We start from the raw sequence: 14,764 nt of genomic DNA on the forward strand, positions 1-14,764 counted from the left end.
GTAAGGACGGCAGATTTCCTTCCCTGAAGGACATTAGTGAACCAGATGGGTTTTTCTGACAATCAGCAATGGTTTCATGGTCATCAGTGGATTCTTAATTCCAGATTTTTTAAAAATTGATTTCAAATTCCACCAATTGCCATGGTGGGATTCAAACCCAGGGCCTCAGAACGTTAGCTGAGTTTCTGGATTAATAGTCTAGCGATAATATCACTAAGCCATCACCTCCCCAATGATCATGCTCAACCATATCGAAGGCCACAGCAAGATGAGCAGGAACAGTTTACCTTTGTTGGCATGAAAGAAGATGTAATTTGTGACTCAAATAAGAGCTGTTATGATACTGTGGCAGGGGTGGGGGGGGGGGGGGGGGTGCAGGTGAGAGCAGAAGAACCTGATTGGATACAAATGTGGAGTTCAAAGAAAGATGGCTATTGACTTGGGAGACAACAACATGTTCAGGAACTTTAGAGTGAAACGGAAAGTTAAAGATTGTATGGTAGTTTGCAGAGACAGAGTCAATTGTTGTTTTGAGGAGGGGATGTTAATAAATTTAGAGGAGAGAGAGGTGGTACCTTGAGAGAATATTGTTTACAATATCAGCTAACATGGGGATCAAGAGGGGAAGTTGCGCAACAGTAATTGGAGGGAGCAGATCAAGGAGCAGGGGGAGTGTTCATAAAGAAGTTGAGCTTGGAGAGGTCAATTGGAGAGAAATTGGTGAAAATTGCAAGTTTGTGGCTTGGGTAGAGGATGTTTGGCCTGGTGAGTTCATGGGTGGAAGTGGAAGAAGCTGTGAGATGGTCTTAATCTTACTGACAAAGAAGTCCTTAAACTCTTCACACTTATTATTGGAGGTGAAGTTGGGGAGGAGGAGTTTGAGAAGGCAAATTGCAATCAGTAAAGAAACTGAGGGTCATCTTTGTATTCCAGGATGATCTTGGAATAGCAAGTAGTTTCAGTAGATGAAAGGGCCAGATTGTGCATGGGGGTGAATGGTTAAATCAGTTGTGGAAGTAATTGTCCCTTAGAGTGAAAGATGAAGACCATCCCGGAAAAATGGCCAGTGTGAGAGACAGTAACAGGGACATCAAAGATGGAGGTATGTTGTGGTCCTCAAGAGTGGACACAAAAGAAAATTAGGTTGGGATGTGGAAGGGGGACGTGTGTGAAGAGAGGAAGTAGATCAGACCTGGCCTGACTGTGATTCATAAGATGGGAGTAGATGATAGAATCCCTACAGTGCAGAAGGAGGCCATTCAGCCCATTGAGTCGGCACCAACTCTCTCTGACAAAGTACCTTACCCAGGCCCTTTCTCCATCCTATCCCCGTAACCCCACACATTTACCATGGCTAACCCATCTAATCTGCACATTTTGGGTCGCAATTTAGCATGGCCAATCTACCTAACCTGCACTGTGGGGGCGAAACCGGGGCACTCGAGGCAACCCACACGGGGAGCACGTGCAAAGTCCACACAGTCACCCAAAGCCAGAATTGAACCCGGGTCCCTGGCACTGTAAGGCAGCAGTGCTAATCACTGTGCCCAAAGTAGGACCACGTGAAATGGCAAAATCAAAGTGGTGGCTGTGAATATGGGTTGGGGAGTTTACATGGAGGGTGTGATTCATGGAGGATCCGAGGGCTATGAACACAGGAGAGAGAGAGAGAGCATGAGTTGAGATGGAGGTTGAAAACATCGAACATGAGAAATTGTTTATTCCAAGATTCTTAAAATACATTAAGATTAGTTACACTATAGTAGTCTTCATTATAGGCCTTGGAGATGGAGACGAACATCTCCAAGGCCATCCCCACACCCCCACTTCTTGCCTTCAAACAACCACGCAACCTCAAACAGACCATTGTCCGCAGCAAACTACCCAGCCTTCAGGAGAACAGTGACCACGACACCACACAACCCTGCCACAGCAACCTCTGCAAGACGTGCTGGATCATCGACACGGATGCCATCATCTCACGTGAGAACACCATCTACCAGGTACACGGTACCACCTCTTGCAACTCGGCCAACGTTGTCTACCTGATACGCTGCAAGAAAGGATGTCCCGAGGCATGGTACATTGGGGAAACCATGCAGACGCTGCGACAACGGATGAATGAACACCGCTCGACAATCACCAGGCAAGACTGTTCTCTTCCTGTGGGGGAGCACTTCAGCGGTCACGGGCATTCAGCCTTGGATCTTCAGGTAAGCGTTCTCCAAGGCGGCCTTCACGACACACGACAGCGCAGAGTCGCTGAGCAGAAACTGATAGCCAAGTTCCGCACACATGAGGACGGCCTAAACCGGGATGTTGGATTTATGTCACATTATCAGTAACCCCCCACAGCTTGCCTCCTGGACTTGCAGAATTTCACTAGCTGTTCTGTCTGGAGACAATACACATCTCTTTAACCTGTGTTGAATGCTCCCTCCACCCACATTGTCTGTACATTTAAGACCTGGCTGGCTGTAGAGATTTGCATTCTAATCAGTATTCTGTAAATTGATTTCTGTGTCTGTTTGCACTGTTTGAGAACAGATATCCACTCCATCTGACGAAGGAGCTGTGCTCCGAAAGCTTATGGTATTTGCTACCAAATAAACCTGTTGGACTTTAACCTGTGATTACCCCAGTCCAACGCCGGCATCTCCACATCAAAAATAGTATAAGCAGAGATGGTAGAGGAATAGGGTGAAAATTGATAGGAGGCACGTACTGAAAAGGCTGGCAATGCTTTAAGTGGAAAAATCACCTGATCCAGATAACTTGTATCCTGATAAAGTAAAGTTTATTTATTAGTCACAAGTAAGGCTTAAGTTAACACTGCAATGAAGTTACTGTGAAATTCCCCAAGTCACCACAGTCCGGCGCCTGTTCGGGTCAATGCATCTAACCAGCACATCTTTCAGAATGTGGGAGGAAAGCGGAGCACCCGGAGGAAACCCACGCAGTCATGGGGAGAACGTCTGGGGCGGCACGGTAGCACAGTGGTTAGCACTGCTGCTTCACAGCTCCAGGGTCCCGGGTTCGATTCCCGGCTCGGGTCACTGTCTGTGTGGAGTTTGCACATTCTCCTCGTGTCTGCGTGGGTTTCCTCCGGGTGCTCCGGTTTCCTCCCACAGTCCAAAGATGTGCGGGTTAGGTTGATTGGCCAGGTTAAAAAAATTGCCCCTTAGAGTCCTGGGATGCGTAGGTTAGAGGGATTAGCGGGTAAAATATGTGGGGGTAGGGCCTGGGTGGGATTGTGGTCGGTGCAGACTCGATGGGCTGAATGGCCTCCTTCTGCACTGTAGGGTTTCTATGATTTCTATGATTTTCTATGAACGTGCAAGCTGCACACAGACAGTGACTCAAGCCAGGAATCGAACCTGGGTCCCTGGCACTGTGAAGCAGCAGTGCTAACCACTGTGCTACCGTGCCACCCACAGTTAAAGGAAGTGAAAGGCTTGCCATGATCTTCCAGCCTTCCCTCGGTGTGGGAGGGTATCAGGGATCAGAGAGTAGCAGATGTGAAATCCTTATTCAAGAAAGGATGCTGGAACATTTATGGTAGCTACAGGTGCATCAGTTTAACATCAATGGTGGGCAAGGTTTTAGAAACAACAATCAGCGGAAAGAAAATAACAGGCAGATGGGAGAGGTTTTCAAAGATTTGTAAAAGACAGTTATGCTTGACTAATTGAATTCTTTGTAATAATTGGTTGAGGAAGGGAAAACAATAGATGGCGTCCATATGGATTCTAAGAAAGTGCTTGACAAAATGCCACATAAATAGCTGATTAGCAATATTCCACTGAATATAACGGTCAGTGTCAGCTTGGATTAAAGAAAATTTGGTTAAGGAGAGAAAACAGCAAGTCGTGGTCGATGTTTGTTTTTCAGACTGGAGGATGGTATGGTGTACACGCGTACGCACGCACATATACACACATATACACACATGCTCAAAATCTGAAATGAAAACAGAAAATCCTGGAAATATCTGAACACCTGTGGAGAGAAAAACAGGTAATGTTTCAGGTCTGTGTCTTTTTCATCAGTTATAATCAAGGCTATTTATGTGTTTTCTCAGAAAAAGGGGATGGTATCTCAAAATGTGATTTCCCAAAGCACTGAAAATTCTGGAAAATTGTTAATTTTTCTAAATAGGCAAAAAATAACTAAAAATAAATTAAGTGTAATAGACAAAACACTGTTACGATTTCTAAAATCATGTCATAACAATGGAATTCCTTAATCACTGTGAAACGGTGGTCCTTATGTGTATTTAATTAGAAGTTGATCTCTGCTGTCTAATTCACACATGGCATTATATTGGTTGGTCGGTCATGAATAGTTCTTGAGTTGCTAATATTCATGGCTTTGGAGTAGAAACCCCAATCTAAATTTTAACTGGAGTCAAAAGATTTATTTTCTAAACAACAGCATAACAAATGAACCATTATCAGACCAAATATTCCTATTAAGTATATTCCAATTAACAGACATGCAGTGCCACTGTAAACTGTGTCCACATTTAATCATTTCCTTTCTCTGTGAAACAAAATATTACATAACAAAATCGTATGCCTACAACTAGAAAAAGGGAAAGAATTTCAGAATACAGCAACTTCCTCATTAGTGTAGAGGTTAGTATTTCTTAGTGTCACGTGGGAGAAAGGGGGTTCAAATCTCCGGGGTGCTGCCAAGTTCCATGACAGCGCGGTGACTACGTCTGTTTGGTGCGGGCTCATTGGTTTAGGGGTATGATTCTCTTTCAGGGTATTTCAGTCGATGAGTATGCAAAGAGGTCCCAGGTTCAAATCCCAGACGAGCCCTTTGACTCCTTTTTGGGCAGCACGGTGGCACAGTGGTTAGCACTGCTGCCTCACAGCGCCAGGGACCCAGGTTCGATTCCTGGCTTGGTTACTGTCTGTGTGAAGTTTGCACATTCTTCCCGTGTCTGCGTGGGTTTCCTCCGGGTGCTCTAGTTTCCTCCCACACCCCAGATGTGTGAGTAAGATGGATTGGCCATGCTAAATTGCCTCTTAGTGTCGGGGGGCTAATAGGGTAAATAAGTAGGGTTATGGGGATAGGGCCTGGGTGGGATTGTGGTCAGTGCAGACTCGATGGGCCAAATGGCTGCCTTCTGCACAGTAGGGATTCTATGTTCCAAAGTGGTTAATGGTCAATAAAGTACTTGTTGAATTGTAGTTAGGGTTGTAATGTCGGGAATGTAGCAGCCCAGCAAGCTCCTGCAAAAAGCAATGAGGTAAATGACTAATCATATTTAATTGGTCGCAAAATATATACTGGCTCAAGACACAAGGTAAAGCACCACTCCTGTGGTGAAATCTTTAAATCCTCCTGAGGAGACAAACTGGGCCTCGGTTCAGCATCTCTTTGAATAGATGGCACCTCCAAAATTGCACATTCCCTCAGCACTGCGCTGGGAATGTTGGCCTGGCCATGATGCATGTAAATTTGTATAATTTTGTGGAACAGTTGATTGAGACATTGTTTTTAATACAATTAATCATCAAGGTTTTGTTGCTATAATTGTATTTTTGTTCATTACTAGATAATGGCGTTCTCCATCAAAAAAGATCTTTGGACAAGTTTTGAATCCAGGAGAATTTGAATTGGAATGAGTGCAGTATTCTCCCAAGTCCCCACATGCAGTTATTTAGTGCGCTATTCCTAATTGTTACTTTTTGGAGTTCAGTTTTGATATTGTATTTGAATATTCAAATCTTGGTCATATTTCCATGTAACAGTTCCTTATGGGAACAGTAACTCATGGCACAATGTGTACAAGGTGACAGTTGAAAAATTATTTCCACACGTCATTGCATTAGAGTTGCTTGGACTTTGTGTTAAGCACTCTACACTGACATTTAAATGTTTCGGCTCTAATTTATGCAACATTGTTTCATCAGTACGAAACACCTTGGCATTGTAATGAACCCAAATGACCAATTGGGTGATTTTATAACCTGGTTGAAGTGCAGAGGAAGCATTTGTCATTTACGTGTCATTTTAATTAAAGACAAGCATTCATCTATCATTGCAATTCTATATTCTGACTGGTGTGATAAATTAATGTGGGTTTTCACAGAATTAGTCGTGTTATGGTCAAGTCACATTTTGCCATCGTCCTGTTAAATTATACTACGGTGTAAAACTGCCCTAACTGCTTCAGTTGCTGTCTTGTGGACAGTCCATTCACTCATAGTCCCTGCAAATGTTGTCTGTCATCTAAATTAAATGAATATGTAAAGCCTCAGTCCAGTTCTTGGGGAAGTTTTTTTTTTGCCAATCTTTAATCCTGCTGAGAGCCAACAAATGATTCGAGGCAATAAGTGCAGATGAAAAAGATGTTAGATATATGAAATAAGGGTGGTTTTTGAAAGTTTCAAATTAAGACAGTTTGACTAAAAGACAAAAGGCAGGTGTACAAATGGGGAAGGGTGGAATGCTATTTGTGTCCTAGATTACTGTTTTATGTAGAGTATCAGTTCTCCACCTCAATCATGAATCCTTTGCAGAAACTCCCACTGTAACATACAACATACATAGCACTGATCACAGTTCTTCTGTGCTATTTGCGATGATCTCTTACATTGGCCTTTTTAAAAAAAAAAATCAGATTTAAATGAAATTAAATGTCAATTTAACATTTTGATGATTTGGAATTTTCTAAAGAATGTTGTTGATCCGACTGAGAAAAGTGGCTTAAAGGAATTCCTCAGCATCTGGATGAATGGATTTAATACACAAAACGGGGCTGTAGTTTCCTTGGGTACGGGGGGGGGGGGGGGGGGTTGTTGTTGTGGTAGTAAGATATTCCATAAATTAGGAATTATTTATATTGGTTTTCTTGCATAGAAAATTGTAGTCCAGGTGTTAAGGCTGCAGTGAGGAGCATTGACCAGTCACCTATCTGTGATTTAAGATCGCTGTAAATGTTTAGGGATAGTGCACTAAAGTGCAAATGTTCTTCACAACCTTCTCGTCTTTCCTGGAGGCATTAGTTTAACTGGAATGTACAGTGAAACTGGCGAAAGTGGACACCAGTAACAAAAAGACACTTGGCAACAGTCCCAACTCGACTGAGTTATAACGGATACAAACTTCCCCTTTGAAACCACAGACACTTGCATATTGTTAACTATTATTAACAGCTTTCAATGCACTACGTCAGAATGCAACTTAAAACATTGAACATGCGGATAAGTGTGAGGTGAGAGTGCATTAAAGAAACAGCTTATGTGTACAGGGAATCTCATTATTCAGTATACCTAGCAGCAGCTGTGACACAGCGATAGAGGAATTTCTCTGCTGCTATGGATGCTGGATAAAAAAGTCAGTGTTATACAAAAACCAGGAATGGTGGGAGGAGTTGGGAATTGGAAGCCCTGAAATTGTGGGAAGAACATGCAGAGGGTGCTAAACATACCGAGGGGAGTGATGCCATACTCCTGAAATCCTGAAGACCGGCAAGAGCACTGGGAGGACAGAGGTCTTGGGAGGGAGGGGTGGAGAGAGTGGTTACTTTGTTCCTGGTTCATGCCTTCCCCTGTTCAGCTGCTCTCAAGTGGCTTCCTGGCTCTTGAAACTTCTCGCACAACAGCTGCTGATGCAAATCCATTAAGATCCTGAACCGCAGGAATTCTTGTGAAAGTTATAGAGGTCATGTGATGTGATGCCATATAACCCAACAACATATGTTTACACGAACACATAATCAATGCAACTAGAATGAATAGCTGTACCCCACCAGTACATCAAGTACAAACACTACTAGTGCTACTAACAGCTGTGTACCACCACTATCCCCAGCGCTTTAAACATTAGTTGGGGCACCATGGAAAGGGGTCTGCAGAACATTAGATTTCCCTCACTGTTACATATTTAAGTGGTTGCATGATTGCTTTAAGAGCGGTCACATGATTTGATGGTGAGTTCAATTTTATACTCTGTGCAGTCAACAGCTCCTGCAATAAACCTGTGTTGCTATTTTGAATCTACATGTGCAAACCACATTTGTTTCTTTTCATCCAAAACTGACAACCCACAACATAATTAGGGCATTACAAAAAGAAAATTGGCGACGAGTCAGGATTTTGTTTCACTGAGAACATCGAGAAATGATCATTAGTAGTAAAAACAAAATTATGGGTCCTCGCACTTTGAATATTAGAAGGCTGGGGAAAATCAACAGGATTAAGGATTGAAGTGCCAGTGTAAAAAACAAACAAAGGAGAAAAAAATTGTGTTTCTAACTGAAAATAAAATTGGGTAGACTCCTCTAAGCTGTTGGGTCAGACCAGGAGGCTCCCTACGCATTTGAAAAGAGGCGAAAGATCTCTGTGTTTTTTCCGATCAGAAAGTGAGAGATTCCAGGCAGTATTTGGCATATTTGAAAATAATATGCTGCATGGCTGTGGCCGTTTTAAAAAAAAAAATCAAGTCAACATTCTCCGGTGTAAAAAGGGGAGTACTGGGAAGGGACTAAAAAAATACTGAGCAGCCTCGAGTTGCTAGTGCCTGCAAGAGAAGTGGCAGATCAATTTGGAGCCACGAGTCCTTTAAATGAAGAAAATGCATCATGGAGTTTCTATGCCATGCGTTTTCAGTAATTTGCACAAGTTTTTCTCAGTACAATACGAAGTAAAACCTTCAATTTGCTCTGGAGATAGGAGCCAAAACATATGATGACTTGACAAAGATCCTGTAATGGAGGGATATGGAAACCCTTGTTTTCTGACATTAAAACAAAGTAGACTAGTTTAAAATAGGGACAACAGTGTGCCTTATATATATATTAAAGGTAGCAAATGTGCCTCACTTATATGCAATGAAAATATTGTCTGCATAAGCACATACATCATTTTTGAACAAGTATTATAGATTTAAACTGTATTTTTGTGTTTTATTGTAAGCTTTGGCCAACGAGCAGTTTATCCCTTGTCATAATGGGAAATAGGTTTAAGCAGACGGACCACATTCTTTTGGAATAAAGAAGTATAAAGTAGTATACCCTATTATCAGAGGCAGGCTAGGCAGCTGTAGTACCAACATGTTTGAAATGACGAGAAGGATTCAGCTTCTAGCTGTAATTAATAGCTGTGATGTGGCCTCTACTGATAAGGGGACAGGGAAAATGACTCCCTTATTGTTCTCAGTGCTGCAGGTGTTAGGTTCCAGGGTTGCTCCTATCAGATTTGCGTAGGTAAAGTTACTTGGCAAGGCGGGGTGGGGGCAAAGAGTCTATGGGTTTGGTTGACCAGTAAATTCCTAATTCTGCTAGAGGGTAGAATGCTTCTGGCTGAAGTAACTGAAGCGTATTAATGTAATTGGACTATCCAGTTTGCATGACAGATGGGGCGGGAAGATCAAATCTTCAGAAATGTCTGTGTTGTGCCCATGTGATGTTACGTCAGAGAGAGACTAGAATCTTCTGACCATCCTCTCCCAATACATGTTAATTCAATGAAACATCTTTTAACTGCATACTGTCTTTTGCAAGTCTTTGTGTTTGCTGTGTTCGACTGAATACAAGACTCCCAGGGGATGCCCCAAGAAGTTCCCCTTACAGATCCTTGAAGAGCATTACTCTACAAAACCATTGATCATCGCAGAACGGTTCAGGTTCCACCAAAGGAATCAAGTGGAAGGCTCAGTTTTTGGCAACCTTAAAAAGGCTGACATAATATTGTGGGTCATTAGAAGGTACTCTTCAAGAGTATCGATGAAACTGGCTACTCAATTCATAATTTGGTGCAGGAATGAAGATCCGCAAGTTGGAAACCACCCATAAGAAATCAAAACAGCAACAAGAATGCCACAGATGTGCCAAAATGGGCTATTCAGTGAGTGAATGCTGGAGCAAGGATAGTCAATGCAGGAATTGTGGCAAAACAGGTCATGTTACAAAAGCTGGTTGAGTTAGGCCACCTTCTCCAGAGAAGATTATTCAGAAGAAGAATCTGGGTATCTTCAGAAGAAGAACAAATTGCATTCTACAAAAGAATTTACATCATGAAAGAAAATAATTTTGACTATGAAGAACAGAATGTCCAGAAATATGTTGAAGAGCTCCAACTTATCCATACAGGGTGAATCACATAAATTCTGCTGACTCTGAAGTTAAATGGATAACCTGTTGTAATGGAGGTTGATACTTGTGTTGCTGTATCTTTAACTCCTGAGACTACATATGAAGAAAAGCTAAAGCATGTCCCTTTAATACCTACTGATGTGATTTTAAGGACATACACAGAAGAGATCATGCCATTAAAAGGTTACATCGCGGCCAACTTAGAGTTGAGTGGACAAACAGTGGAGTTACCTCTTTGTGGTCCGTGGTTATTTTCCAGCTCTATTTGGGAGAACGTGGTTGGAGAAGATAAAGCTTAACTGGAGTGCTGTCAACAGACTGATCGATGTCAAATCAGCTACTGGATAATTATAGAATCCCTACAGTACAGAAGGAGGCCATTCGGCCCATTGAGTCTGTACCGACCATAATCCCATCCAGGCCCAATTCCCGTAACCCAACGCATGTACCCTGCTAATCCCCCTTACAATTGGTCTATTCAGCATGGCCAATCAACCTAACCCTGCACATCTTTGGAGTGTGGGAGGAAACCGGAGCACCCGGAGGAAACCCACGCAGACATGGGGAAAATGTGCAAACTCCGCACAGACAATGACCCGAGGCCGGAATTGAACCTGAGACCCTGGCGCTGAGAGACAGCAGTGCTAACCACTGCCGCCATGCCGCCCCCCAAAAAATGCTGATGTATTATTACGTTTACCGTTGCATATTGAGCAGATGCCACCAACTAGTTTTTGAAATATTCTTTATTTTCTATGAGTCGATCATTTACCTGTGACAGCTTCTCAAGTTAAGAGACATATCAGAAATAGCCCAGTGATAGGGAAGATGATGGATATGGTATTGAAAGAAATAATAGCTGGAATGCATCCTGATTTGAAACCATATGTGTCAAGAAAGCTTGAGCTGACCATCCAAGGTGGGTGTCCATTGTGGGGAATCTGAGTGATCATTCCTCCTGGTCTGCGTGGAAGAGTTCTTGTACAACTACATGAAGGACGTCCTGGTAGAATCCAGATGAAGTGATTAGCATACAGTTATTTTTGGTGGCTGGGCCTGGATGCTCAGATTGATGGGGAGGTCACTGAATAACCGTCAAATTTAGGAAACCTGTCTGACTTTTGCCTCATTTCCTTAACCAGAGAACCTAAACATTCTGAAGTTAAAGTAAGTGCCACTAAAACTGGCTTAGTTGAAATTGGAATAACTCAAATTGGAATGAGTAATTGAACTGGAGACCTCACCCAGCTATAAGACCACGCTGCTCCATTTTCCAAGCTGTACTGCCTCCACGGTTCAATATTTTAATTTTTTTATTAGATGCATTAGCTGAGTCCTGCTGGCAAATCAAAATACTGTGGGTTAATAACTAACCAGTTGCGGAGAATTAGAAATTACTATTTCCGAAGTGGTAAAGTGAAAGCCCGTTCACCATATGTGCGTATAAAAGAAGATAGCAGGAAGAGACAGCTCAGTCTGTCCCCTTTTATCTGGTAGGAGTTACGTGCCCTTAGTCTAATTTTGTTCTGTACTTGAAATTATGAAGCAATGATTGTCATGTGTTGGCCAATATGCAACTGTACAGAGCATTCTCAGATAATGACACAAGAGCAGGGCTTGCAGGTCCAGTGCCCTGCCAAGTACAAATGAAGACAAAAAACATATTGCAGTAAGAATTGCATTCAAAAGTTCATATTGTCCACCTTTTCCATGAGTTTGAATTGAGATTAATAGTCGTGTGCGGCCTTGAATTGATTTTCTGCCTGCTGGTTTATTGTTCAGAACAATTGTGAAAATACGAACGCCGAGTTAAAGTAGAAATAGTTTAACCTTCAGTATTAGATACATGTGCGGCAGCTGGCTGAGGCCTGATGTAACAATGGCTCATCTTACAGCAAGGGAGCCAACTGAACTCTTTAGTTAATTGCAAGAAAGAAGTCTCTCAAGCACTGGGATTTGTTTACTTTAAAACAAAAAGGTTACGCTGTTCTTCATATGCTACAATTTGGAATGAAAAATCAGTTATAGTTATGGATTTTAATCATATACATTCATTCGCAAGGGGAAAACATATTAAATATTCAGTAGTTGGCAGTGAAGCATGAATCCACCAAGGGATTTGGGAACATCATAAATACAGAGACAACCGAGGCTACTTAATGGAAGCCATCTGGAGCCAAAAACTACATTTTTTTCCTTTGATCTGATCCTATTTATTTTCATAGTAATGTAACATGTTTCATAGTAGGCTCTTGGCATTCAGGAAATCTATTGCAAATGACAATCTATTTGTCAAATTATATGACCAATTACAGTGGGTAACTTTGCACGTTTCACAAGATGGAACAAATAAGGGATTTGTTTTTGTAATTCTAAAATAAGATTTCAAGTGTTCTGAACCTCTGGCATATCCTTGTTTTATTTGAAAAAATATTCAGTTGGCACAAGTCATTGTGGTGCCTGTGCCTTTTTTTTTAACAAGGTAAAATTTTATTTATTCTTTCATGGGAGGTGGGTGTCCCAGGCAAGGCCAGCATTTGTTACCCTTGAACAGAGTGGCTTTCTAGGCCATTTTGGAGGGCAGTTTAAGAGCTAACCACATTGTTGTGGGTCTGGACTCGGATGTAGGCCAGACCAGGTAAGGGTGGCAGAGTTTCTTATCCAAAAAAAGTTACTGAACCAGATAGGTTTTTGTAAAATTTCCAAAAGTGAAATTTTAAAAATATTGCCACTATCTCTAACTAAATTAAAAAGGGACAAGATGCAGCATCATCACTACAGTCAACATTATTTCCAGTTGGAAATTTGCATTCAACAAATTTTTACAGAAGGGTTCAACACTATTCCATTATCTATAATAGTAATAGGAGTGGCCCATTCAGCTTTTCAGACTTAATGTTCTGGCATTCAATTAGGCCATGGCTGATCTGGACCTAAGCTCCATTTACCTGCCTTCGATCCATATTCTTGACAGCAGGCAGGATGTCCAGAATGCTTGCCATGTGCTGCAGTCTGCAACAGGTTTTGGACCTGCAGGAGTAACATGTTTTAGAGATCAGTTGCCCTCTGGATAATGCTGAGGAGGAGGATGGTGATGAGGGTGCTGGACCACTGAAGCTCTCAGTTATTAATGTAAGATTCATTTCGGTTACATCTGTGGGGCAATGCTGCAAGCACAGAAATGCTTATCCTTTCAATCACACCCCGCCACTGACACAAAGCAGTCATGCAAACAGCCAGCCCAATTTAGCACCCTTTGCCCATCTTCCCCTCCTGCAACCCCATCCATTGATCCCGATCATTGCATGTCTTCCAATTCATCAGCAAACAATTTAAAATTCACCTTGCCATACAGCAAACAAGGATGGGCAAGATGGTGAAGCAGTGCAAAAGAACAACTTTCATTTGCTTTAACAAAGCAACAGAAACTTAACAAAAAATTGCATTTAACTTATGCCCACTTGTGCCACTGTAAAACCTTACTCTTCCTTTTCTTACCACTCCCACGTGGTGCAACCCCTGTGACCTGAGCAGAGATGGAGGCAAGCTACTCAGATCCCTGCTCTGACCATTATGCTGCTCTTGGTTGATAAGAACATGAGAACGAGGAGCAGGAGTAGGCCATTTGACCCCGCGAGCCCACTCCACTATTCAATAAGATCATGACTGATCTTTTCGTGGACTCAGCTCCACTTACCATAACGCTCACCATAACTTTTAATTCCTTTACTGTTCAAAAATCTTATCTATGTTTGCCTTCTAAGCATTCAACAAGGTAGCCTCAACTCTGGGCAGGGAATTCCACAGATTCACAACCCTTTGGGTGAAGAAGTTCCTCTTCAACTCAGTCCTAAATCTGCTGCACCTGCAAACCAACCTTTTTGCGATTCATGCACAAAGACACCCAGGTGCCTTTGCACAGCAGCGTGCTGCAATTTTTTACCATTTAAATAATAGTCCATTTTGCTGTTATTCCTACCAAAATGGATGACCTCACATTTACCAACATTGTACTCCATCTGCCAGACCCTTATCCACTCACTCAAACTATCTATATCCCTTTGCAGACTTTCAGTGTCCTCTGCACACTTTGCTCTTCCACTCATCTTGGTGTCATCTGTGAATTTTGATACACTACAGTTGGTCCCCAACTCCAAATCATTTATGTAAATTGTAAACAATTGCGGTCCCAATACTGGTCCCTAAGGCACAGCACGAGTCACTGACCGCCAACCAGAGAAACACCCATTTACCCCCCACTCTTCTTTCTGTTAGTTAACCAATCCTCTATCTATGCGAATACATTATCCATAATGTGTTATTTATAACCTTTATCTTATGTAGCAGTCTTTGGGTGTAGCACCTTGTCGAACGCCTTCTAGAAATCCAGATACACCACATCCACTGGTTCCCCATTGTCCACCACACTCCTAATGTCCTCAAAGTATTCCAGTTGATGACCTCTGGATTTTAGAGCCTAATAAGGATGAAGGTGCAATGCTCAGATGCTCTTTGAGAGATTCCAAAGAAGAAAGTGCCGATGAGAGTAATGCAGGACCAGCTGATCATACAGCTGTGGAAGATACCCTTTTTAATGTAGGTTCACTTAGGCTGCACCTATGGACCATGACACGTGCAGTAGCCACTCCATCC

General features: G+C 42.3%; 1 protein-coding gene across 1 annotated transcript in view; it reads left to right on the forward strand.

The window, feature by feature from the left end:
- The first annotated feature begins 3,933 nt into the window (after positions 1-3,933).
- Positions 3,934-14,764, forward strand: part of bzw2 (basic leucine zipper and W2 domains 2) — a 52,235-nt gene continuing 41,404 nt past the window's right edge. The window contains exon 1 of the mRNA XM_078238439.1: positions 3,934-4,017. The gene's annotated coding sequence lies outside the window, so the exon portion shown is untranslated. The remainder of the gene's footprint in view (positions 4,018-14,764) is intronic.

Source organism: Mustelus asterias, chromosome 2 (assembly GCF_964213995.1).
Source record: "Mustelus asterias chromosome 2, sMusAst1.hap1.1, whole genome shotgun sequence".
Taxonomy (NCBI): Eukaryota; Metazoa; Chordata; class Chondrichthyes; order Carcharhiniformes; family Triakidae; genus Mustelus; species Mustelus asterias.